This window comes from Staurois parvus, unplaced genomic scaffold (assembly GCF_062004578.1).
Source record: "Staurois parvus isolate SC_StPar_1 unplaced genomic scaffold, SC_StPar_1.0 ptg000578l, whole genome shotgun sequence".
Taxonomy (NCBI): Eukaryota; Metazoa; Chordata; class Amphibia; order Anura; family Ranidae; genus Staurois; species Staurois parvus.
This window is the reverse complement of record NW_028318374.1, coordinates 6,565,750-6,588,724: the sequence shown is the minus strand read 5'-3', so window position 1 is coordinate 6,588,724 and position 22,975 is coordinate 6,565,750. Positions and strand designations below refer to the sequence as shown.

The following is a 22,975-nucleotide window of genomic DNA, read 5'->3' as shown; positions in this document are numbered from 1 at the left end:
ATTAGCGTAGGGCAATATATTGTAAATACATGTCACATATATAATTTCTTTTCTAAATATATTTCTCTTCCATGTGGGTGTCAGGTCAGATGAGGGTGCATAGCATCAGATCAGGGGGTATGTAGATGGGCCCGCATGGTTTCAAGTCAGGGAGGGACACAGCTGGGGGTGTATGGTGTCAGGTTAGGGGATACACAAATAAGGGTGCATGGCGCCAGGTCAAGAGGTACACAGATGTGGGTGCACGGTGTCAGGTCAGGGGGGACACAGCTGGGGGTGCACTGTGTCATGCCAGGGGGGAGGCACAGCAGGGGGTGCACAGCGACAGGGGAACATAGTTGGAAGTGCACAGTATTTTGTCAGGGGGGACACAGTTTGAGGTGCACCGTTATGTCTGGGGGACACAGTTTGGGGTGCACAATGTTATATCAGAGAGACACAGTTTTGCGTGCACAGTGTTATGTCAGGGGGGCACAATTTGAAGTGCACAGTGTTATGTTGGGGGGACACAGTTTGAGGTGCAGTTATGTTGGGGGGACACAGTTTGAGGTGCAGTTATGTTGGGGGACACAGTTTGAGGTGCACAATGTTATGTCAGGGGGGCACAGTTTGAGGTGCACAGCTATGTGCGGGGGAAACAGTTTGAGGTGCAGTTGTTGGCGGACACAGTTTGAGGTGCACAGTTATGTCTGGGGACACAGTTTGGGGTGCACAGTGTTATGTCAGGGGTGACAGTTTGGGGTGCACAATGTTATGTTGGGGGGCTCAGTTTGAGGTGCACAGTTATGTCAGAGGGACACAGTTTTGGGTGCACAGTGTTATGTCAGGGGGCACAATTTGAGCTGCACAGTGTTATGTTGGGGGGACACAGTTTGGGGTGCACAGTTATGTTGGGGGGACACAGTTTGAGGTGCACAGTTATGTTGGGGGGGACACAGTTTGGGGTGCACAGTTATGTTGGGGGGACACAGTTTGAGGTGCACAGTTATGTTGGGGGGACACAGTTTGGGGTGCACAGTTATGTTGGGGGGACACAGTTTGAGGTGCACAATGTTATGTCAGGGGGGCACAGTTTGAGGTGCACAGCTATGTAGGGGGGACACAGTTTGAGGTGCAGTTGTTGAGGGACAGTTTGAGGTGCACAGTTATGTCTGAGGGACACAGTTTGAGGTGCAGTTTTTGAGGGACAGTTTGAGGTGCACATTTATGTTTGGGGACACAGTTTGGGGTGCACAGCTATGGGGGGGGGACATAGTTTGAGGTGCAGTTGTTGGGGGACACAGTTTGAGGTGCACAGTTATGTCTGGGGACACAGTTTGGGGTGCACAGTGTTATGTCAGGGGTGACAGTTTGGGGTGCACAATGTTATGTTGGGGGGCTCAGTTTGAGGTGCACAGTTATGATGGGGGGGGGCAATTTGGGGTGCACAATGTTATGTCAGAGGGACACAGTTTTGGGTGCACAGTGTTATGTCAGGGGGGGCACAATTTGAGCTGCAAAGTGTTATGCTGGGGGGGGGGACACAGTTTGGGGTGCACAGTTATGTTGGGGGCACAGTTTGAGGTGGTTATGTCGGGGGGACAGTTTGAGGTGCACAGCTATGTGGGGGGGGGGGCACAGTTTGAGGTGCAGTTATGTCTGGTGGACACAGTTTGGGGTGCAGTGTTATGTCAGGGGGGACAGTTTTGGGTGCACAATGTTATGTCGGGGGCAGTTTAAGGGGCACAGTTATGTGGGGGGGACACAGTTTGAGGTGCACAGTAATGTTGGGGGACACAGTTTGAGGTGCAGTTATGTCTGGGGGACACAGTTTGGGGTGCACAGTTATGTTGGGGGAGACAGTTTGGGGTGCACAATGTTATGTCAGGGGTGCAGTTTGAGGTGCACAGTTATGTTGGGGGGACACAGTTTGAGGTGGTTATGTGGGGGGACACAGTTTGAGGTGCAGTTATTTGGGGGGGACACAGTTTGAGGTGCACAGCTATGTGGTGGGGACACAGTTTGAGGTGCAGTTGTCGGGGGACACAGATTGAGGTGCACAGTTATGTCTGGGGGACACAATTTGGGGTGCACAGTGTTATGTCTGGAGTGACAGTTTTGGGTGCACAATGTTATGTTGGGGGGGCTCAGTTTGAGGTGCACAGTTATGTCCAGGGGTGGACAGTTTGGGGAGCACAGTGCTAAGCCTGGGGGGCACAGTTTGAGCTGCACAGTGTTATGTTGGGGGGACACAGTTTGAGGTGCAGTTATGTCGGGGGGACAGTTTGAGGTGCACGTTATGTCGGGGGGACAGTTTGGGGTGCACGTTATGTCAGGTGGGCACAGTTTGAGGTGCACAGCTATGTGGGGGGGGGACACAATCTGGGGTGCAGTGTTATGTTGGGGGACACAGTTTGGGGTGCACAATGTTATGTAAGAGGGGCACAGTTTGAGGTGCAGTTATGTTGGGGGACACAGTTTGGGGTGCAGTGTTATGTCAGGGGGCACAGTTTGAGGTGCAGAGATATGTTGGCGGACACAGGATGAAGTGCACAGTGTCATGTTGGGGGGGGGACAGAGTTGGAGGTGCACAGTGTCATGTTGGGGGGGGGGACAGAGATGGAGGTGCACAGTCTTGTCTGGGGCGCACAGTGTTATGTTGGGGGGGACCATAGCTGTGGCCCCCGATACACAGAGATGCAAGTTCTCTCCCCCATAGGCGGACAGCACAGGTCGCATTTCCCCCGTGCTCCGGTAGGTGTCGCTCTCCTGCAGCCGGAAGTGCTGTCAGCGTGGAGGGGGCTTCCGGCCAGTGTGCAGCGGCCTGACTCCCCGAGGAGGATCCGGCGGAGAGCGGCTAGAGAGGTGAGATCCCGGGGGACCGGCACTTCCTGTCCTCACCGCTCCCCCCACCACCTACCGCATTGTATCACGAGGAGTGCAGCTGCAGTGTGACTGCCCCGTGTAGAGGCGGTGTGCACCCCTGTGTAGCTCCCCCATGCAGTGGCGGTGTGCACTCCCTGTGTGGCTCCCCCATGCAGTGGCGGTGTGCACCCCGTGTGTGGCTCCCCCATGCAGTGGCGGTGTGCACCCCCTGTGTGGCTCCCCCATGCAGTGGCGGTGTGCACCCCCTGTGTGGCTCCCCCATGCAGTGGCGGTGTGCACCCCTTGTGTGGCTTCATTACACAGTGGCGGTGTGCACCCCCTGTGTGGCTCCCCCATGCAGTAGCAGTGTGCACCTCCTGTGTGGCTCCATTATGCAGTGGCGGTGTGCACCCCCAGTGTGGCTCCCCTATGCAGTGGTGGTGTGCACCCCCAGTGTGGCTCCATTATAGTGGCGGTGTGGCCGCCCTGCGCAGCGGAGGTGCGCACCTCCTGTGTGGTGGCGGTGCGCACCTCCTGTGTGGCCGCCCTGCGCGGTGGCGGTGCGCACCTCCTGTGTGGCTGCCCTGCGCAGCGGCGGTGCGCACCTCCTGTGTGGCCCCCCTGCGCAGCGCGGTGCGCACCTCCTGTGTGGCTCCCCTGTGCAGCCGCAGTTTGCACTTCTTGTGTGGCTTCCCTATGCAGCGGAGGTGTACATTTTTTTCAAATGCTATGTCACCTGAGCGCTGCTACCTTCTCCGGTGGGGTTGCTCTGGCTGGCTGGGTCATGACACATTGGTCAGCTGCATTCTGCACTATTTTAGCCAGCGAGCAAACACCCACCATCAACTGAATTGTAGGGTGACACCGCCCACCCTGCTCCAATGAGTGACCCCCGCATGAAGAAAGGCAGCCCACCAACACACGTTTCGGGGGGCACACCTTGAGAAAGACCCGGGAACCCTTTAAATGTGCTTCTGTGGTTCCTGTTTTCTGTAACAGAACCGTATCAAGGGTGGCCAACCCTGGCACTCCTGCTGTGGTAAAACTGCAAATCCCATCATGCCTGACAGCCTTGCAATGGCTCATGGGATGTGCAGCTTGAGTGCAGAGGTTGCCTATCCCTGAACAGGCAGATGCTCTTTACACTGAGTGTGCAGCGAAATCACCACTGGCTGCACAGCCCTGACTACTAGAGGTCTGTATGTGAGATGGACACATCTATCATTGGGTGACCCCGGCTGCCCTGTGCCTCAAAGAAGCCTTGTGTGTCTCTTTGCTATCACACAGGTTTAAAAAAAAAAAATCCCCACAAAACATTTAAATCTGCTGCCTTCTCTCATACACATTCCTGTAAAAGAAAAGCGTCCTCGCCTAAACCTGTGTTTACACTGCATTGTGCACATGTACAAAAAGCTGCAACTAGGCTTGGAATGGACATGCCTTTGCTATAAGAGGTCAGAGGTGTGGCGTGCTTGTGCGCGCCCCAAGTGCGCCGCGCCTGCGTGCGCTCTAGGTATGGCGCGCCTGCGCATGCTCCGGTGTTACAACTGTACAAAGTGCAGGCTGGAGGTTGAGTGGCAGCACAGGCTCCACAGGACTATAAGCACTCATGCACAAAGGCGTAGTATTTTACGCAGGATCTTGTTGGCAGACACATCCCATCTAAAAAAGTGGTCTGTACCGCATTGTAATTCATACAAGCATACACATATGTTCATGTAGAGTTGCGATGTGTACTACTGTATGTACAAAATCATTCATTCACAGTGACTGAATGCTGGGGTCGCTCTGCACTGCCGCTGCTTGCACATTGTTTACATCTGTCTTTTGACTCTGTATGTACAAAATTATTCACAGTGACTGAATGCTGGGGTCACTCTGCACTGCCGCTGCTTGCACATTGTTTACATCTCTTTTTTGACTCTGAGTCATTGAGCAGGCAGCGGCAGCGCAGGTACAGAATGACCACAACCTCCAGACATTCCGATAAACTGAAGGCTGAAGTCGTCTTGCACCGCTGCTTAGTGAATGACTCATTTGGAGGGATATGTAAATGGCAACACAGTGTAGGCAGCCAACTATACATTGTTTATGTTTAGACCTCGTTCACATGGTGTATACTATATTATTATTATTATACAGGATTTATATAGCGCCAACAGTTTGCGCAGCGCTTTACAATATAACGGAAGACAGTACAGCAACAATACATTTCAGTACAGAAGGAATGTGAGAGCCCGGCTCATGGAGCTTACAATCTAAAGGGAGGGGGAGGTGATACAAAAGGTGATAGCTGCGGGGGATGATCTGGTGGAGGTGATTCAAGTACAGTTCTTAGGTAGAGGTGGGGTAAGCTTCCCTGAAGAAGTGAGTTTTCAAAGATCGCTTAAAGGCAGACAGGGTTGGGGCTGACCGGACATGCTGTGGTAGAGAGTTCCAGAGGAACATAGCATATGCCTGTGTGAGGGTTCTGTTTACCCTCACAGGGATGCACATGTGTTCTGTGCAGTCAGTCCCATTCAAGTCAGTTGAGACACAGTGGCTGCATGGACACAGCCTCTACTCCTAGTTTGACATCTGGTGGGTGGGTGTTCCCAAACATACAGTGCGAGCTTGGGATATCAAATTGGGAGCGATGGCCGTGTCTGTGCAGCCACTGTGTTCCATTTGACTTGACCGGGACTGCCTGCATGGGGATGCATGGAACACCTGTGCATCCCCATGCGGTAAACGCAGCCCTCACATGGGAGTACGCTATAGGATGCCAGGGTGAACAAGGCCTTAATGCCCAACTCCAGGCAGTGTTTTATTTTTTGATCATAGGAGAAAAATTAAAGAATAAGTTCACTTTTATTAACACGTTAAACCCTCATTTACGGTGTAACATGTAACTAATCCTGCACTTCCTCGATTCCCCATTGTGATAGCAGGCGGGGGGTCCTTTCCCCGCACCCGCTGTCACAATTTAAAAACAGCGCAGCTGTGTGGGCGGAATCCTGCACTGCACATTCTGTTTATAAATCATGACAGCGGGTGATCTGTGAATGAATAAACTGCAAGTCACGTCTGCCGCTGCGGCGGATGGCTTTTAGTTCTCAATGAACTGCAAGGGCAATGATGAGCGGCCATACGAGAGTGATGAATGCCAGGACAAGGTCATTCCGTGCCCAGGGCAAAGATGCCAAAATGTACACACACACAGTTCATGATATATGAGCTTAGGAGGTGTGCAACCTGCACCTCTTCCTGGCTCTCTTGCTCGGCTGACAAGAGTAGTGATCCTGCTGTCACTACTCCTGTCAGCCTTGTTAAAAGAAGGAACAAGCCCAGGGTGCCCCCGTCCCAGCAATTGCACCCAAAGAATCTGTCCCTTCTGGCCATCCCTTTGTCCTGGCCCTGATGAGCGCTCATACAGGAGATATGGCAGACAGCTGTACTGAGTGTCTACAGGAGCCTGGCATTGCACCTGCAATCTGGTCTGCAGACTCCTAAGAAAAAATAATAAATGCACATTTTTGAACCTGCAATTTTTATTTTTTTTAAGTGAGCTTAGCCTTTAAAATGGTCAGGTTTTGATTTTTGCCTGTGACCACACTGGGGAGATTTTCCTGCACTTCCTGTCCTGATGATGCCATTACAGCGAATGGGGACAGCTCACTGTGCAGGAAATCACAGACAGCAACAATAACATTGTCAGACGTGGTAATGCTTCCTCTCTCTACTACAAATGTGGCTTTGGTGTTGTCTGCCCCCTTTCCATTGGACTGGTTTTCAGAATTTCCTGTCCTGACAGGAAGTGAGGGCAAATCTCCTCAATAGAGAAACAGACAAGAAGAAAAGCCTGACGGGCTCTGACCCCTTCCTGCTCTGTACATAATGAGATGTAAAACTTTGGCTGGAGTTTAGCTTTCCTGTGATGCGTTTTGGATGTTGAATTATTGGGGATGCAGATGGTGACCGCGGGGGACATAGAAGGATGTGACAAGGAGCAGGAGGTCTCAGCACAGGCTGGAGACTTCAGAGTGGACTTGTATCCATGTCAGGTCTAATGTCGGGAGATGTCTGATGATCCCGCTGCCCCTCTTTATAATACACATCCAGTAGGAGAGGACACCTGATTGGTGGGTAGAGGCTGATGTACAATGTACTTCCATTACAGCATGAGCCGCATTGTTCGGATTATTACCAGCAAATGGGAACCGGCTCACAAATGGAATACTTTGGGCTGATTTGGGAGCCTTTGTAATTCCTGAAGCTTTTTCTGTGACTGTTTTGAACTGATTGTGCAGGGAGGTGGGGGATGGGACAGAGTGAAAGCTGACCATTGAATGTGTACAGAGGGGAGTTAATTTTGTGCTGCAGAGTGTACATAGTGGTGTGAGATGGTAACTTTGTATTGTACAGGGGAGAGGTGTGGAGTATATTCAGACAGTGCAGAGTAGAAGGGTGTGGAGTACATTCATACAGCACAGTGTCCAGAGTAGAAGATTGTGGAGTATATTCGTACAGCACAGTGTCCAGAATAGAGGGGTGTGGAGCATATTCGTACAGCACAGTGTCCAGTATAGATGGGTGTGGAGTATATTCGTACAGCACAGTGTCCAGAATAGAGGGGTGTGGAGTATATTCGTACAGCACAGAGTCCAGAATAGAGGGGTATGGAGTATATAAATACAGCACAGTGTCCAGAGTAGAAGGTTGTGGAGTATATTCGTACAGCACAGTGTCCAGAGTAGAAGGTTGTGGAGTATATTCGTACAGCACAGTGTCCAGAGTAGAAGGTTGTGGAGTATATTCGTACAGCACAGTGTCCAGAGTAGAAGGGTGTGGAGTATATTCGTACAGCACAGTGTCCAGAGTAGAAGATTGTGGAGTATATTCGTACAGCACAGAGTCCAGAATAGAGGGGTGTGGAGTATATTCGTACAGCACAGTGTCCAGAATAGAGGGGTGTGGAGTATATTCGTACAGCACAGTGTCCAGAGTAGAAGGGTGTGGAGTATATTCGTACAGCACAGAGTCCAGAATAGAGGGGTTTGGAGTATATTCGTACAGCACAGTGTCCAGAGTAGAGCGGTTTGGAGTATATTCGTACAGCACAGTGTCCAGAATAGAAGGGTGTGGAGTATATTCGTACAGCACAGTGTCCTTGGTAATTCCTGAAGCTTTTTCTGTGACTGTTTTGAACTGATTGTGTAGGGGCGTGGGGGATGGGACAGAGTGAAAGCTGACCATTGAATGTGTACAGAGGGGAGTTAATTTTGTGCTCCAGAGTGTACATAGTGGTGTGAGATGGTAACTTTGTATTGTACAGGGGAGAGGTGTGGAGTATATTCAGACAGCACAGAGTAGAAGGGTGTGGAGTACATTCATACAGCACAGTGTCCAGAGTAGACGATTGTGGAGTATATTCATACAGCACAGAGTCCAGAATAGAGGGGTGTGGAGTATATTTGTACAGCACAGAGTCCAGAATAGAGGGGTGTGGAGTATATTCGTACAGCACAGTGTCCAGAGTAGAGCGGTTTGGAGTATATTCGTACAGCACAGTGTCCAGAATAGAGGGGTGTGGAGTATTTTCGTACAGCACAGTGTCCAGAATAGAGGGGTGTGGAGTATATTCGTACAGCACAGTGTCCAGAATAGAGGGGTGTGGAGTATATTCGTACAACACAGTGTCCAGAGTAGAATATTGTGGAGTATATTTGTACAGCACAGTGTCCAGAATAGAGGGGTGTGGAGTATATTTGTACAGCACAGTGTCCAGAATAGAGGGGTGTGGAGTATATTCGTACAGCACAGTGTCCAGAGTAGAAGGGTGTGGAGTATATTCGTACAGCACAGAGTCCAGTGGTGTGGAATATATTTGTACAGCACAGTGTAGAGTGGAGGGATGTGGAGTGTATTCGTACAGCACAGTGTCCAGAGTAGACGGGTGTGGAGTAGATTCATACAGCACAGTGTACAGAGTCTAGGGGTGTGAAGTATATTTGTATAGAGTGGATTAGTGTGGGGTATATTTGTACAACACAGTGTACTGAATGCAGTGGCGTGGCGTATATTTGTACTGCACAGTACGGAATATATTTTTACAGCACAGTGTACAGAGTGGAGGGGTATGGAGAATATTCATACTGCACTGTGTCCAGTAGAGTAGTATATTCGTACCTCACAGTGTTCAAAGTAGAAGGGTGTGAAGGAGATGTGTACAGCACAGTGTACAGAGTAGAGGGGTGTGAAGTATATTCATATAGAGTGAAGCAGTGCAGAGTATATTTGTACAGCATAGTGTACAGTGTGGAGTGGTGTGGAGTATATTCATAGTGTACAGAGTGGAGTGGTGTAGAGTATATTTGTACAGCACAGTGTACAGAGTGGAGTGGTGTAGAGTATATTCATACTGCACAGTAGAGTGGTGTGAATTATACTTTGCACAGTGCTCTAATTGGAATGGGGTAGTAATGATATATTGTACATCAGAGTGGTGTGAAGAACATTTCTTACATCATAGTGTACAGAGTGGATTTGTGTAGGGTATATTTCATACAGCACAGTGTATGAAATGGTGTGGAGTATGTCACACAAGAGAGTGTACAAAGTGGAGTGTATACATTGCACAGCACACTGGAACAGTGTACAGTGTGGAACCCTTTGTACAGCACAGTGTACAGATTAGACTGGCATAGTAATTTGTATTACCCCAGTCCACTTGTATAGTGGAATGTACAAAGTGGAGCAGTGTGGAATAAATGTTGTACAGAATGCAGCGGTGTGAAATGTGTCATACAGCACAGTGTACAGAGTGTATCAGTTCAGCACAGAGTGCAGTGATGTTGAGTATATGTTGTACAGCACAGAGTGGAGTGGTATATACTTCGTATAGCACAGTGTGCAGAATGGAGCAATGGAATGTATATGCTTTATAATACACAGTGTCATGGTGTGAAATATCATGTATAGAACACAATGTAAAGAACAAAGCATAGTACAGTGAGGAACAGAAGTATTTGAACACCCTGCGATTTTGCAAGTTCTCCCACTTAGAAATCATGGAGGGGTCTGACATTCACATTGTAGGTGCATTCCCACTCTGAGAGACAGAATTAAAAAAAAATGCAGGAAATCACATTGTATGATTTGTAAAGAATTTATTTGTCTTGCACTGCTGAACATAAGTATTTGAGCACCTGCACATTCGAGGAGGAGGATACAGCGTATCGGGGTGTGCGCATTCTCTGTATATAGGACCCTCCCTCTGTATACAGCACACTCTGTATATAGGACCCTCCCTCTGTATACAGCGCACTCTCTGTATATAGGACCCTCCCTCTGTATACAGCGCACTCTGTATATAGGACCCTCCCTCTGTATACAGCGCACTCTCTGTATATATGATCCCCCTCCCTCTGTATACAGCGCACTCCATGTATATAGGACCCTCCCTCTGTATACAGCGCACTCTCTGTATATATGATCCCCCTCCCTCTGTATACAGCGCACTCTCTGTATATATGATCCCCCTCCCTCTGTATACAGCGCACTCTCTGTATATATGATCCCCCTCCCTCTGTATACAGCGCACTCCATGTATATAGGACCCTCCCTCTGTATACAGCACACACTCTGTATATATGATCCCCCTCCCTCTGTATACAGCGCACTCTCTGTGTATAGGACCCTCCCTCTGTATACAGCACACTCTGTATATAGGACCCTCCCTCTGTATACAGCGCACTCTCTGTATATATGACTCCCCCTCTGTATACAGCGCACTCTCTGTATATATGATCCCCCTCCCTCTGTATACAGCGCACTCTCTGTATATATGACTCCCCCTCTGTATACAGCGCACTCTCTGTATATATGATCCCCCTCCCTCTGTATACAGCGCACTCTCTGTATATATGACTCCCCCTCTGTATACAGCGCACTCTCTGTATATATGATCCCCCTCCCTCTGTATACAGCGCACTCTCTGTATATATGACTCCCCCTCTGTATACAGCGCACTCTCTGTATATATGATCCCCCTCCCTCTGTATACAGCGCACTCTCTGTGTATAGGACCCTCCCTCTGTATACAGAACTCTCTGTATATAGGACCCTCCCTCTGTATACAGCACACTCTCTGTACATATGACCCTCCCTCTGTATACAGCACACTCTCTGTGTATAGGACCCTCCCTCTGTATACAGCGCACTCTCTGTATATAGGACCCTCCCTCTGTATACAGCGCACTCTCTGTGTATAGGACCCTGCCTCTGTATACAGCACACTCTCTGTGTATAGGACCCTCCCTCTGTATACAGCGCACTCTCTCTGTATAGGACCCTCCCTCTGTATACAGCGCACTCTCTGTGTATAGGACCCTCCCTCTGTATACAGCGCACTCTCTGTGTATAGGACCCTCCCTCTGTATACAGAACTCTCAGTATATAGGACCCTCCCTCTGTATACAGCACACTCTCTGTACATAGGACCCTCCCTCTGTATACAGCGCACTCTCTGTATATATGACCCTCCCTCTGTATACAGCGCACTCTCTGTACATATGACCCTCCCTCTGTATACAGCGCACTCTCTGTATATATGATCCCCCCCTCCATGCTCTCCTCATTGTTGATATTCTCCCGCCCGCTCACGTGTTGGAGGCTCGAGCAGGTGAAGTCCCGCCCTCCAGGTGGGCGTGTTTCTCCCGGAAGGACGGCTGCAGGTCCGGCCTGTGTGGTTCTCCCCGACTGGTGGGCGGGGCGGAGAGTCACGCCCCCTCCTCGTTGGTGGGATTGTTGTTGCTAGGTGCGCGCGCCGCAGCCATTTCTCGCGAGAGAGCCCACATCTCGCGGGAATGTGCGGGGAGACATGTCCGGGGAGAGAGGCGAGGTGAGAGCGGGACCGGGGTGATGAGCAGGAGGAGGGAGGGGCGCGGGGGTTGCGCACTGTGGGCGGGGGGAGGGTGTGCGCTGCCTGACGGGTCACACGAGGGACAGGACCTGCCTGATATGTGGAAGCAGAAGCTGGGGGCGTGGTCTCTGCGGGCTGTGGGAGGGGCTTACTGCCCTGCACATGGGGGTGGGGGCGATGTTGCTGAAAAGTTGGGGCTGCAGCCAGAAGAGAGAGATGATGACATTACTGGTGAGGGGGGATCTCTGATTGTGGAGGGTCTGCATTTTGAGTGATACATTCCTGGGGGGAGGATCTGTGGGTGGGAGGGGTACATTCCGAGGGGGAGGATCTGTGGGAGGGGTACATTCCGAGGGGGAGGATCTGTGGGAGGGGTACTTTCCGAGGGGGAGGATCTGTGGGTGGGAGGGGAACATTCCGAGTGGGAGGATCTGTGGGTGGGAGGGGAACATTTCGAGGGGGAGGATCTGTGGGTGGGAGGGGAACATTCCGAGGGGGAGGATCTGTGGGTGGGAGGGGAACATTCCGAGGGGGAGGATCTGTCAGTGGGAGGGGAACATTCCGAGTGGATCTGTGGGTGGGAGGGGAACATTCCGAGGGGGAGGATCTGTGGGTGGGAGGGGAACATTCCGAGGGGGAGGATCTGTGGGTGGGAGGGGAACATTCCGAGGGGGAGGATCTGTGGGTGGGAGGGGTACATTACGAGGGGGAGGATTTGTGTGTGGAAGGGGTACATTCCCAGGGGGAGGGTATTTTCCCGGGGAGGGCCTGTGGGGTTAGGGTGCGTTCCCAGGGGAAGAGTCTGTGGGTGGGAGGGGTACATTCCAAGGGGGAGGATCTGTGGGTGGGAGGGGTGCATTTCCAGGGGGAGGATCTGTGGGCGGGAGGGGAGGGTACATTCCCAGGGGGAGGGTCTGTGGGTGGGAGGGTATATTCCCAGGGGAGGGTCTGTGGGTGGGATGGTACGTTCCCAGGGGAGGGTCTGTGGGTGGGAGGGTGCGTTCCCAGGGAGAGGGTCTGCGGGTGGGAGGGTATGTTCCCAGGGGGAGGGTCTTTGGGTGGGATGGTACGTTCCCAGGGGAGGGTCTGTGGGTGGGATGGTACGTTCCCAGGGGAGGGTCTGTGGGTGGGAGGGTGCGTTCCCAGGGAGAGGGTCTGCGGGTGGGAGGGCGCGTTCCCAGGGAGAGGGTCTGCGGGTGGGAGGGCCTGCGGGCGGGAGGGCGCGTTCCCGGGGCGAGGATCTGCGGGCGGGAGGGCGTGTTCCCGGGGTGAGGATCAGCAGGCGAGAGGGCGCATAACCGGGGCGAGGATATGTGGGCGGGGATACATTCCCAGAGGGAGGGTTTGCGGGCGGGGATACATTCCCAGAGGGAGGACTTGCGGGCGGGGATACATTCCCAGAGGGAGGACTTGCGGGCGGGGATACATTCCCAGAGGGAGGATTTGCGGGCAGAAGGGTACATTCCCAGAGGGAGGATTTGCGGGCAGAAGGGTACATTCCCAGAGGGAGGATCTACAACTGGAGGGTACATTCCCAGAGGGAGGATTTGCGGGTGGGAGGGTACGTTCCCGGGGGGAGGGTCTGTGGGTGGGAGGGTACGTTTCCAGGGGGAGGGTCTGTGGGTGGGAGGGCGCGTTCCCAGGGGGAGGGTTTGCGGGCGGGAGGGCGCGTTTCCAGGGGGAGGGTCTGTGGGCGGGAGGGTACGTGCCCAGGTTGAGGGTCTGTGGGCGGGAGGGTACGTTCCCAGGGGGAGGGTCTGTGGGCGGGAGGGTACGTTCCCAGGGGGAGGGTCTGTGGGCGGGAGGGTACGTTCCCAGGGGGAGGGTCTGTGGGCGGGAGGGTACGTTCCCAGGGGGAGGGTCTGTGGGTGGGAGGGTGCGTTCCCAGGGGGAGGGTCTGTGGGTGGGAGGGTGCGTTCCCAGGGGGAGGGTCTGTGGGTGGGAGGGTACGTGCCCAGGGGGAGGTTCTGTGGGTGGGAGGGTACGTGCCCAGGGGGAGGGTCTGTGGGTGGGAGGGTACGTGCCCAGGGGGAGGGTCTGTGGGTGGGAGGGTACGTGCCCAGGGGGAGGGTCTGTGGGTGGGAGGGTACGTGCCCAGGGGGAGGGTCTGTGGGTGGGAGGGTACGTGCCCAGGGGGAGGGTCTGTGGGTGGGAGGGTACGTGCCCAGGGGGAGGGTCTGTGGGTGGGAGGGTACGTGCCCAGGGGGAGGGTCTGTGGGTGGGAGGGTACGTGCCCAGGGGGAGGATCTGTGGGTGGGAGGGTACGTGCCCAGGGGGAGGATCTGTGGGTGGGAGGGTACGTGTCCAGGGGGAGGGTCTGTGGGTGGGAGGGTATGTTCCCAGGGGGAGGGTCTGTGGGTGGGAGGGTATGTTCCCAGGGGGAGGGTCTGTTCCCAGAGGGAGGGTCTGCAGTTGGGAGGGCGCGTTCCCAGGGGGAGAGTCTGCGGGCGGGAGGGCGCGTTCCCAGGGGGAGGGTCTGCGGGCGGGAGGGCGCGTTCCCAGGGGGAGGGTTTGCGGGCGGGAGGGCGCGTTCCCAGGGGGAGGGTTTGCGGGCGGGAGGGCGCGTTCCCAGGGGGAGGGTTTGCGAGCGGGAGGGTGCGTTCCCGGGGGGGGGTTTTGCGGGCGGGAGGGTGCGTTCCCGGGGGGGGGTTTTGCGGGCGGGAGGGTGCGTTCCCAGGGGGGGTTTGCGGGCGGGAGGGTGCGTTCCCAGGGGGGGTTTGCGGGCGGGAGGGTGCGTTCCCAGGGGGAGGGTTTGGGGCGGGAGGGGTACATTCTCAGGGGGGAGGATATGCGGTTGGGAGGGCGCGTTCCCAGGGAGAGGGTCTGCGGTTGGGAGGGCGCGTTCCCAGGGAGAGTGTCTGCGGTTGGGAGGGCGCGTTCCCAGGGAGAGGGTCTGCGGGCAGGAGGGCGCGTTCCCAGCCAGAGGGTCTGCGGGCAGGAGGGCGCGTTCCCAGCCAGAGGGTCTGCGGGCAGGAGGGCGCGTTCCCAGCCAGAGGGTCTGCGGGCAAGAGGGCGCGTTCCCAGCCAGAGGGTCTACGGGCGGGAGGGCGCGGGCGGGAGGGTATGCTCCCGAGGGGGGGAGCAAGGATCTGCGGGCGGGAGGGTATGCTCCCGAGGGGGGGAGCAAGGATCTGCGGGCGGGAGGGTATGCTCCCGAGGGGGGGAGCAAGGATCTGCGGGCGGGAGGGTACATTCCCGGGGCGAGGATCTGTGGCTGGGGGAGGGTACTTTCCCGGGGTGAGGATCTGGTGCTGGGGGGAGGGTACGTTCCCGGGGTGAGGATCTGCGGCTGGGGGAGGGTATGTTCCCGGGTCGAGGATCTGCGGCTGGGGGAGGGTATGTTCCCGGGTCGAGGATCTGCGGCTGGGGGGGAGAGTACGTTCCTGGGGCGAGGATCTGCAGCTGGGAAGGTACGTTCCCAGGGGGATGATCTGCGACTGGGAGGGTGCATTCCTAGGGGCGAGGATCAGTGGCTGGGAGGGTGCATTCCAAGGAGGAGGACCTGTGGGCTGGAGGGTGCATTGCTAGGGGAGGATCTGTGGGAGGGTGCATTCCTAGGGGGAGGATCTGCAGGTGGGAGGGTACATTCCTAGGGGGAGGGTCTGTGGGGTGGAGGGTACATTCCTGGGGGAGGGTCTGTGGGCTGGAGGGTACATTCCTGGGGGAGGGTCTGTGGGTGGAAGGGTACATTCTCGTGTGGGAGGGTGGAGTTTGGTTACATACGTTGGACGAAGAGTACATATCTTTGGGGATGGGGTATATAAGGGTGGGGGAGGGTATGCTTTTTTAGAGGGTGGGTCTGTGAGCTAGGGCAGGTGATCTGTCCTAGAGAAAGGGAGGCTACAACCCTAAGGGGGGGTCTCCTGGTAGGGCAGGTGACAGGGGGGTCTATGGGTTGGGTATGTTACTTATCCTCGGAAAAGAGGGTTACATTCCCTGCGTGGGAAGGTCCATGAGTGGGCGAGGGGGCTACATATCCCACAGGGAAGGTCTCTTGGTAGGAGGCTTCATATCTCAGGAGGAGGGGCTACAGGTGGGTGGGGCTACATACCCCAGGAGTGAGGGAAGGGTATATACCTCAGGCGGAGGGACCATGCGTGGGATAGGTAGCCCCAGGGGGAGAGGGTCTATTGACAGAGAAGGTTGCATATCGTTGAAAGGATATCTATAGGTGGAGAAGTTTACATTCCCATGTGTGGCAGGGTCTGTGAGTGGGAAGGTTTCATATCGCAGGGGAGGGTCTACAGCTAGGGGAGGCTACATACCCTACAGGTAGGGTAGGATACATATCCCAGGGGGAGGGTCTACAGGTAGGGGAGGCTGCATACTCCAGGGGGAGGGTCTACAGGTAGGGGTGGCTACATATCCCAGGGGGAAGGTCTACAGGTAGAGGAGGCTGCATACCCCAGGGGGAATGTCTACAGGTAGAGGAGGCTGCATACCCCAGGGGGAATGTCTACAGGTAGAGGAGGCTGCATACCCCAGGGGGAATGTCTACAGGTAGAGGAGGCTGCATACCCCAGGGGGAATGTCTACAGGTAGAGGAGGCTGCATACCCCAGGGGGAATGTCTACAGGTAGAGGAGGCTGCATACCCCAGGGGGAATGTCTACAGGTAGAGGAGGCTGCATACCCCAGGGGGAATGTCTACAGGTAGAGGAGGCTGCATACCCCAGGGTGAGGGTCTACAGGTAGGGGAGGCTGCATACCTCAGGGGGAGGATCTACAGGTAGGGGAGGCTACATACCTCAGGGGGATGGTCTACAGGTAGGGGTGGCTGCATACCCCAGGGGGAAAGTCTACAGGTAGAGGAGGCTGCATACCTTAGGGGGAGGGTCTACAGGTAGGGGAGGCTGCATACCCCAGGGGGAAAGTCTACAGGTAGAGGAGGCTGCATACCCTAGGGGGAGGGTCTACAGGTAGGGGAGGCTGCATACCTCAGGGGGAGGGTCTACAGGTAGGGTAGGATACATACCCCAGAAGGAGGGTCTACTGGTAGGGTAGGCTACATACCCTGGGGGGGGGGGTCTACAGGTGGGGGAGGCTACATACCCCAGGGGTAAGGTCTACAGGTAGAGGAGGCTGCATACCCCAGGGGGAAAGTCTACAGGTAGAGGAGGCCAGGGTTTACTGGTAAGGTAGGCTACATACCCTGGGGGGGGGGGTCTACAGGTGGGGGAGGCTACATACCCCAGGGGGAATTTCTACAGGTGGGAAAGGCTACATACCCTGGGGGGGGGGGGGTCTACAGGTGGAGGAGGCTACAGGCTACATACCCCAAGAGGGAGGGTCTACAGGGTATGTGGGTGGGGAAGGTTGCATATCCTATGGAGAGAGGGTCTATTGACGAGGAAGGTCTATGGGAATGTAGCGCCCCCCCATGTCAGAAATTGTCAGTCTATAAATTGGTGAGGTTACATACCTGGGGGGAGTGGGGGGGTATTGGTAGGGCAGACATCATACCCCAGGGGTAAGTTTCCATGCCTGGGGCAGGGGGCACATACCTCTGTGGTCTATAATGACATGAGGGTGCTGATATTGTAGAATAGGTTCTGTATAGGGAGATAATTGCCCCCCGAGGATTCATGGAGGTGATCATATGGGGGTGGGGAGGGCAAAGAAAAGGATGGCAGAAGTAAAACCAGCAATCAGGTTCAGTCTTTAGACCTGAACTAGCAGAAGGATAGTGTCACATTTGTTGCTGGAGGTGTCCTGCGCTCACTTCCTCTGCTTGTCTTCATTGGTCCTTCCTCAGAGATCAGAATTAGGGAAGTGATATGACAACGTTGTGCAAGTAAAGTATACTTTAAGCCTTTCTCAACCTTTTTACCCAAGAGGAGCCCTTGAAATAATTTTTGGGTCACGGGAAACCCCAGCTAAATTTAATTCATTTTGGTCAGTGAGAAAAAATGCCCCGTAGATTGGTGGTCATTAGGAAGAATGTACCGCCCTTGCCATGGTGGTCAGAATTACATTCTTCCAGACAAATACAATGTTCATTGGGGCCATGTTGCTGCCTCTGCCAAGTGGCTTTATATCTGGAACTGTGCAGATCAAACAGTCATCTCAAGGAACCCCTTCCAAACCTTTGGGGGAACTCCAGGGTCCTACGGAACCAAGGTTGAAAATGGCTGCTTTAACGAGTCTAAAGGAGATATAAAAAAAAATTCTGATGATTGTATGCAGCCAACACCTGTATCGACATTGAGTCTATGAACTGCTCTTATCATTGCACACCCCTTTATCATTTACTTCTTTAATACGACTTTAGGTGAGTAGGCAGCCTGAACCAAGAGCTGTGACCCGTGCTGGCAGGCCATACGGTACTGCGAATTCATGACCTTTCCTCCATAAGCTATAATGGGGAAGCCATCATTCACAGTACTACAGGGCCTGCTGGCTTGGGAGAAAAACAGTCCTGCCTGGCACAGGTCATTGATCTGAGATCTGTAGAATTAGGTACATTGGGGCTTAAAAGCCTAAGTGCAGCCGGAAACCCCCCCCCCCCCCCCCCCCCCCCGAAAAATCAGCATAAGCGACATAGCTTGCAATCAGTAGGATATGTCCCATGTGCTGATGCCTTTTTTTCCCCCCCCTCTGTCCCTGCCAATCCCTCCCTCGTCGCCATAATCATCAGTATAATGGACTCACCCTACTGACTGTAGCTTATGTCCATTGTGCTGATTTCTCTGTTTTTAGAAAAATAGAGCTTAAAGCAGTAGTAAACACCGCAAACAATCCCCCTGCGGGTTTAAGCCACAAAGTACTAATATTCACCGTATACTAGCACGTTGTGACACTCACCTTAACTACTGAGCCCTCTAGCACAGTGCTGTCACGGCCCCCGCACACTGCATCCTGTGTGAATATCTCCTATTGTCACAAATAGAAAATGGTGGTAAACTGAAAATGTTACAGGTGTCACTAACATTAACACACTTTTGTGTTGCATTAATACAAGTGCGGTAATTTATCTCATGTCACTCTTTAACATGCATTATATTAAAGTGAATGGCAAAACTAGTTTTCTTTTATGTTTAGCATAAGGGAGGGTGATAACCCATGTCAGGTTTTTTTATTTTTTTTGCCATCTGTGTCTTATTGGTGAGATATCCCTTCAATTTCTGTCCCATAGCCAACACAGGAAGTGAGAGGAAATCCCTCTAAATTGAGAGAATCCCAGGGTGTCACCAGGGTCACCATGACTAGTGTCCCCATTGGAAGATTTCCCCTCTGTTACTGTTCTGATGGCAACTCAAAATTTTCCTTTACTTTCAATGATAACAGGACTAATAAGGTGAATCGCCCTAATGGGGGCACAGACAGCAATAGAAACTGGCAGGTGTTCTAATCCCTCTCCACAGTACCCAAAACTGAAAAAAAAAGTAGTCCTGCCCTTAGTTATACTTTTAATCACTTCCAGTCCAGACACTTTCACCCCCTTCCTGCCCAGGCCAGTTTTCAGCTTTCAGCGCTATCACACTTTGAATGACAATTGCGCGGTCATGCAACACTGTACCCATATGAATTTTTTAGCATTTTTTTGAGACAGATAAAGCTTTGTTTTGGTGGCGTTTATTCACTACTGGCATTTTTATTTTTTTGCTATGTAAATTAAAATGTCCAAAAATTTTGAAAAAGTGTTTTTCTTATAAAATTTTGCAAATAAATAGTATTTCATCATAAATCTTGGCAAAAATGTATTCCGTTATATTTTTAGTAAAAAAAAAAATAACCCAAATCAGTTTATAACCAAAAATTATAATTTTTAAACATTTTTGTTACATTTTTAAACTTTTTTTTATATTATTATTTTTTTTTTCCATACTGTCACCTTAGCAGTACAGTGTCACCATGGTGACACTGTACTACTTGTGGGGGGTGATAAAGATTTTTTTTCTTCTTTACACTGATTGCTTTTACACCCATAAAGGATGTAAAAGCAATCATTTCTCCTTCTCTCTGGATGCATTTTTGCAGCCATTGAGAACTACTGTGTGAGCTGTGATTGGTCACAGCTTGTCACATGGTACAAGGCTGTTGTGAATAGCCTTGTACCATGTGACCTCTGTGATCATTCACAGATTTTACACGTAATAAGCAATGATGTCACAAGTGACATCTTGCTTACTACTCTGTATGTGATCACTGATTGGCTAATCAGTGATCACATGATTGTGACCTCGCACAGAGGTCACAGCAGGCACCGGATCACGGTGCTGCACACTCCCAGGGTAGCGTGCACAAGCAGGGTGCGGGGAGGCCGTTTATAAACGGCCACCTGACCCTGCACTGCCACCGTCCGGCCGTTTGTATACAACAGCCAGACGGGAGGTGGTTAAGGCAGCTCATTAACTGCTTCCTGACCGCCCTATAGCAGATACACTGCTACAGGGTGGCACTGGTGTGCAAAATCACACATATATATATATATGTGATTTTGCATTTCTGGGTAGGGGACGTGCGCACCCTACCCGTGCCGTGGCTGTCAATCACCGGGTCCCGGCCGGTGATTACTCGCCGGCACCCGGTTGTTGCCAAGCATCTCCGACGAGGAGGAGAACTGTATATAAACAATACAACTCTCCCTGTCAGCTCATGTAAAGTGAATTCAATGGCTGTGCACAACACAGCCATGCAAAGCAGTGTGATTACAGTGCAGCACACGGACACAACTTACAGCGAAACAGCACACAGTTAACCCTTTGATTTCCCTTCATGTTTACCCTTCCTGCCCAGTGCCATTAGTACAGTGTCAGTGCTTTTTTTTTTTTTTTTTTAGCACTGATCACTGTGTTGGTGTCACTGGGGATGTCAGTGACACCAAGTCAGTTCCCCCCAGTGTCAAAATGCCCACCGCAGACCCACTATAAGTCACTGATCGCTGCCATTACTAGTAAAAATACATTTTTTAAAATTTCCAGTATCTATACCTCCATTTGTAAACGCTATAATTTACACGTATTGGGATTTTTTGTAGCAAAGACATGCAGCAGAATACATTTTGGTCTAAATTTATGCCGAAATTAGATTTTTAAAAAGATTTTTACTGGACATGTTTAATAGCAAAAAGTCAAAAATATTGTTTTTTTTTTTCAAAATTATCAGTCTTGTTTTTTTATAGCACAAAAAATAAATAAATAACCCTGGCGATCAAATACCACCAAATGAAAGTTCAATTTGTGGGAAAAAAATGCCATAAATTTAATTTGGGTGCAGCGTTGCATGACTGTGCAATTGTCAGTTAAAGTAATGCAGCGCTGTAACACAAAAAATAGCCTGGTCAGGAAGGGGGTAAATCCTCAGGAGGGCAAGTGATTAAATAAATGGACTTCTAACGCACCAAAATGTTCCTAAAAATCGATTGTTACAAAATATTTTCCGCAACACACTTTGGTTAGGTGCATGTTTGTTGAATTGCACTTCAATGCAGCAGTGTATCTCACTATCCGTCAAGATCCATGTGTGTGGCATTTCATACACTGTAGGTTATCAATTTCTCATATTGGGTGAGAACAATTGGGAAAGAAACTGATTGATCAAAGCATGTACGGCCACCATAAATCAACACTAAATCTTCCAATTCCAGTAGGGAAACCTGTTTTATTAGTAATGTTTTGAGATACATTGTAGAGATCTCTTCTGACTTCCTGTTGTGAAAAAAGAAGTGAAGGGAAATCTCCCATATTGGACACATTTAAAATATATTGACCAGAGTTTTATCTCTTCTCTGTTTTTCAAAAATAAATCTGAACTTGAGATATATTTTTAAGCAGAACTTTCACTTCATTGCATTACATCTTTAGAAAACAAGTACAGTTGAAATCTGGGATCAGGTTAACCCCCACCACTGCCTTAAAGTGTCACTAAACCTACATCATAAAAAACTATCAATAAGTATTGTATTACATACCATTCATACTCGGAAGTCACTATGAGATTTGTTTTCTGTATTCCGCAAAATACCTGGTTGATCTTGCTGTTCTCTATCTCCACCTTCTGTCCATGTCCCCACTGCAGTTCGGGATTTTGCAGTTGTATTGGCAACTCTGCACATGCTCAGTTTTCAGTGAGTTTCTATGCTGAGCATTTCCTCCCTATCACATCTGAGAAGACCATGTGACTATAGAATATCACATGTGGGCGTGCACACAGTGGTAAATGACAGCCCACTCCCTGCCTCCCTCCTCCATTGCCCACTGACCAACTGAACACAATGGGGGTGGGATATGACATCTTAACTGATGGAGGCTTTACCTCCCTCTTATTCTAAGACGCAGGCTGGAGGGGTGTGACACAGCCTGAGTCTGGCAGAAGCCCACCCACACCATGTTATTTCCTCAAAATAATAAAGATATAATTTCAAATATATGTTTGTATGACAATTTAAAACATATTATTGATATTTATTTTTACTCTATATTTGAAAAAGGTTGTCTTTTTTTTTTTTTTAAAGTAATTTTGAACATGTGACCAGCAGCAGAGGACTAGAAGCTCCTCTTGCTTAGGTTTCCCAGCAGACAGGCTGGGAAAGAGCTGGGTCATGTGATAACTATATCGATTAGGAAAAGGGTACTTAGATGATGATCCTTTTTTTTAATAATAATAATTACAGAGCCGGCATCCACATACAGAAATAGGGGCAATGTAAATTAAACAGTGTGTGTTTACTATCACTTTAGGGTAAAACTTAGGATAAACTTTGTTTTATTTTTTAATTTCTTTACTTTTAGAGTTGAGCGGGGTTGTAACCCGTCAAGTTTTTTTATTTCTGCGTCCCCATTAGAAAGAGTCGACCTCTTTATTTGTCTGGTTTATTGTTCTCACTAAGAGTAAAGGGAAATAAAATGCCAAAATTTTGGCTTTTCTCCAGAACAGGAACAGAAGGGTAATCTTCCAATGGGGACACTAGTTCTGGTGACAACTAGGAATTCCTCTAACGTCTTGTTTTGACTGTGGATAAAGGGGTATCTCCCCAAAAAAACTCACAGGGGTTATAAACCTCCCTTACTTTGTACAAAACAAAATAAAGAGTTTTGCATTTAGTTCTATTTCATTGTAATCTAAAAGCCCCTTTTACTTAAAAGATGAGTTCACAAAAAATAATAAAAATAAATTTACATTTTTTTGCATGTGAAAAAAAAATGTGTATTTGCTATTTTGTGTGTTAGTTGCCTGGAAAGCATTGTACCAGTGATCAGCAGATCATGGGTGCAATGTAGGACTCCTG

At 51.0% G+C, this 22,975-nt stretch overlaps 1 protein-coding gene across 2 annotated transcripts in view; it reads left to right on the top strand.

Annotated features, from left to right (window-relative positions):
• The first annotated feature begins 2,758 nt into the window (after window positions 1–2,758).
• The window catches only part of ZZZ3 (zinc finger ZZ-type containing 3), a 77,529-nt gene continuing 57,312 nt past the window's right edge, over window positions 2,759–22,975 (top strand). The window contains exon 1 of one of the 2 annotated variants that reach the window (XM_089692187.1): window positions 2,759–2,844. The gene's annotated coding sequence lies outside the window, so the exon portion shown is untranslated. Of the gene's footprint in view, window positions 2,845–11,663; window positions 11,726–22,975 lie in introns of those variants that run through there. The other variant, XM_089692188.1, reaches the window with a different exon arrangement.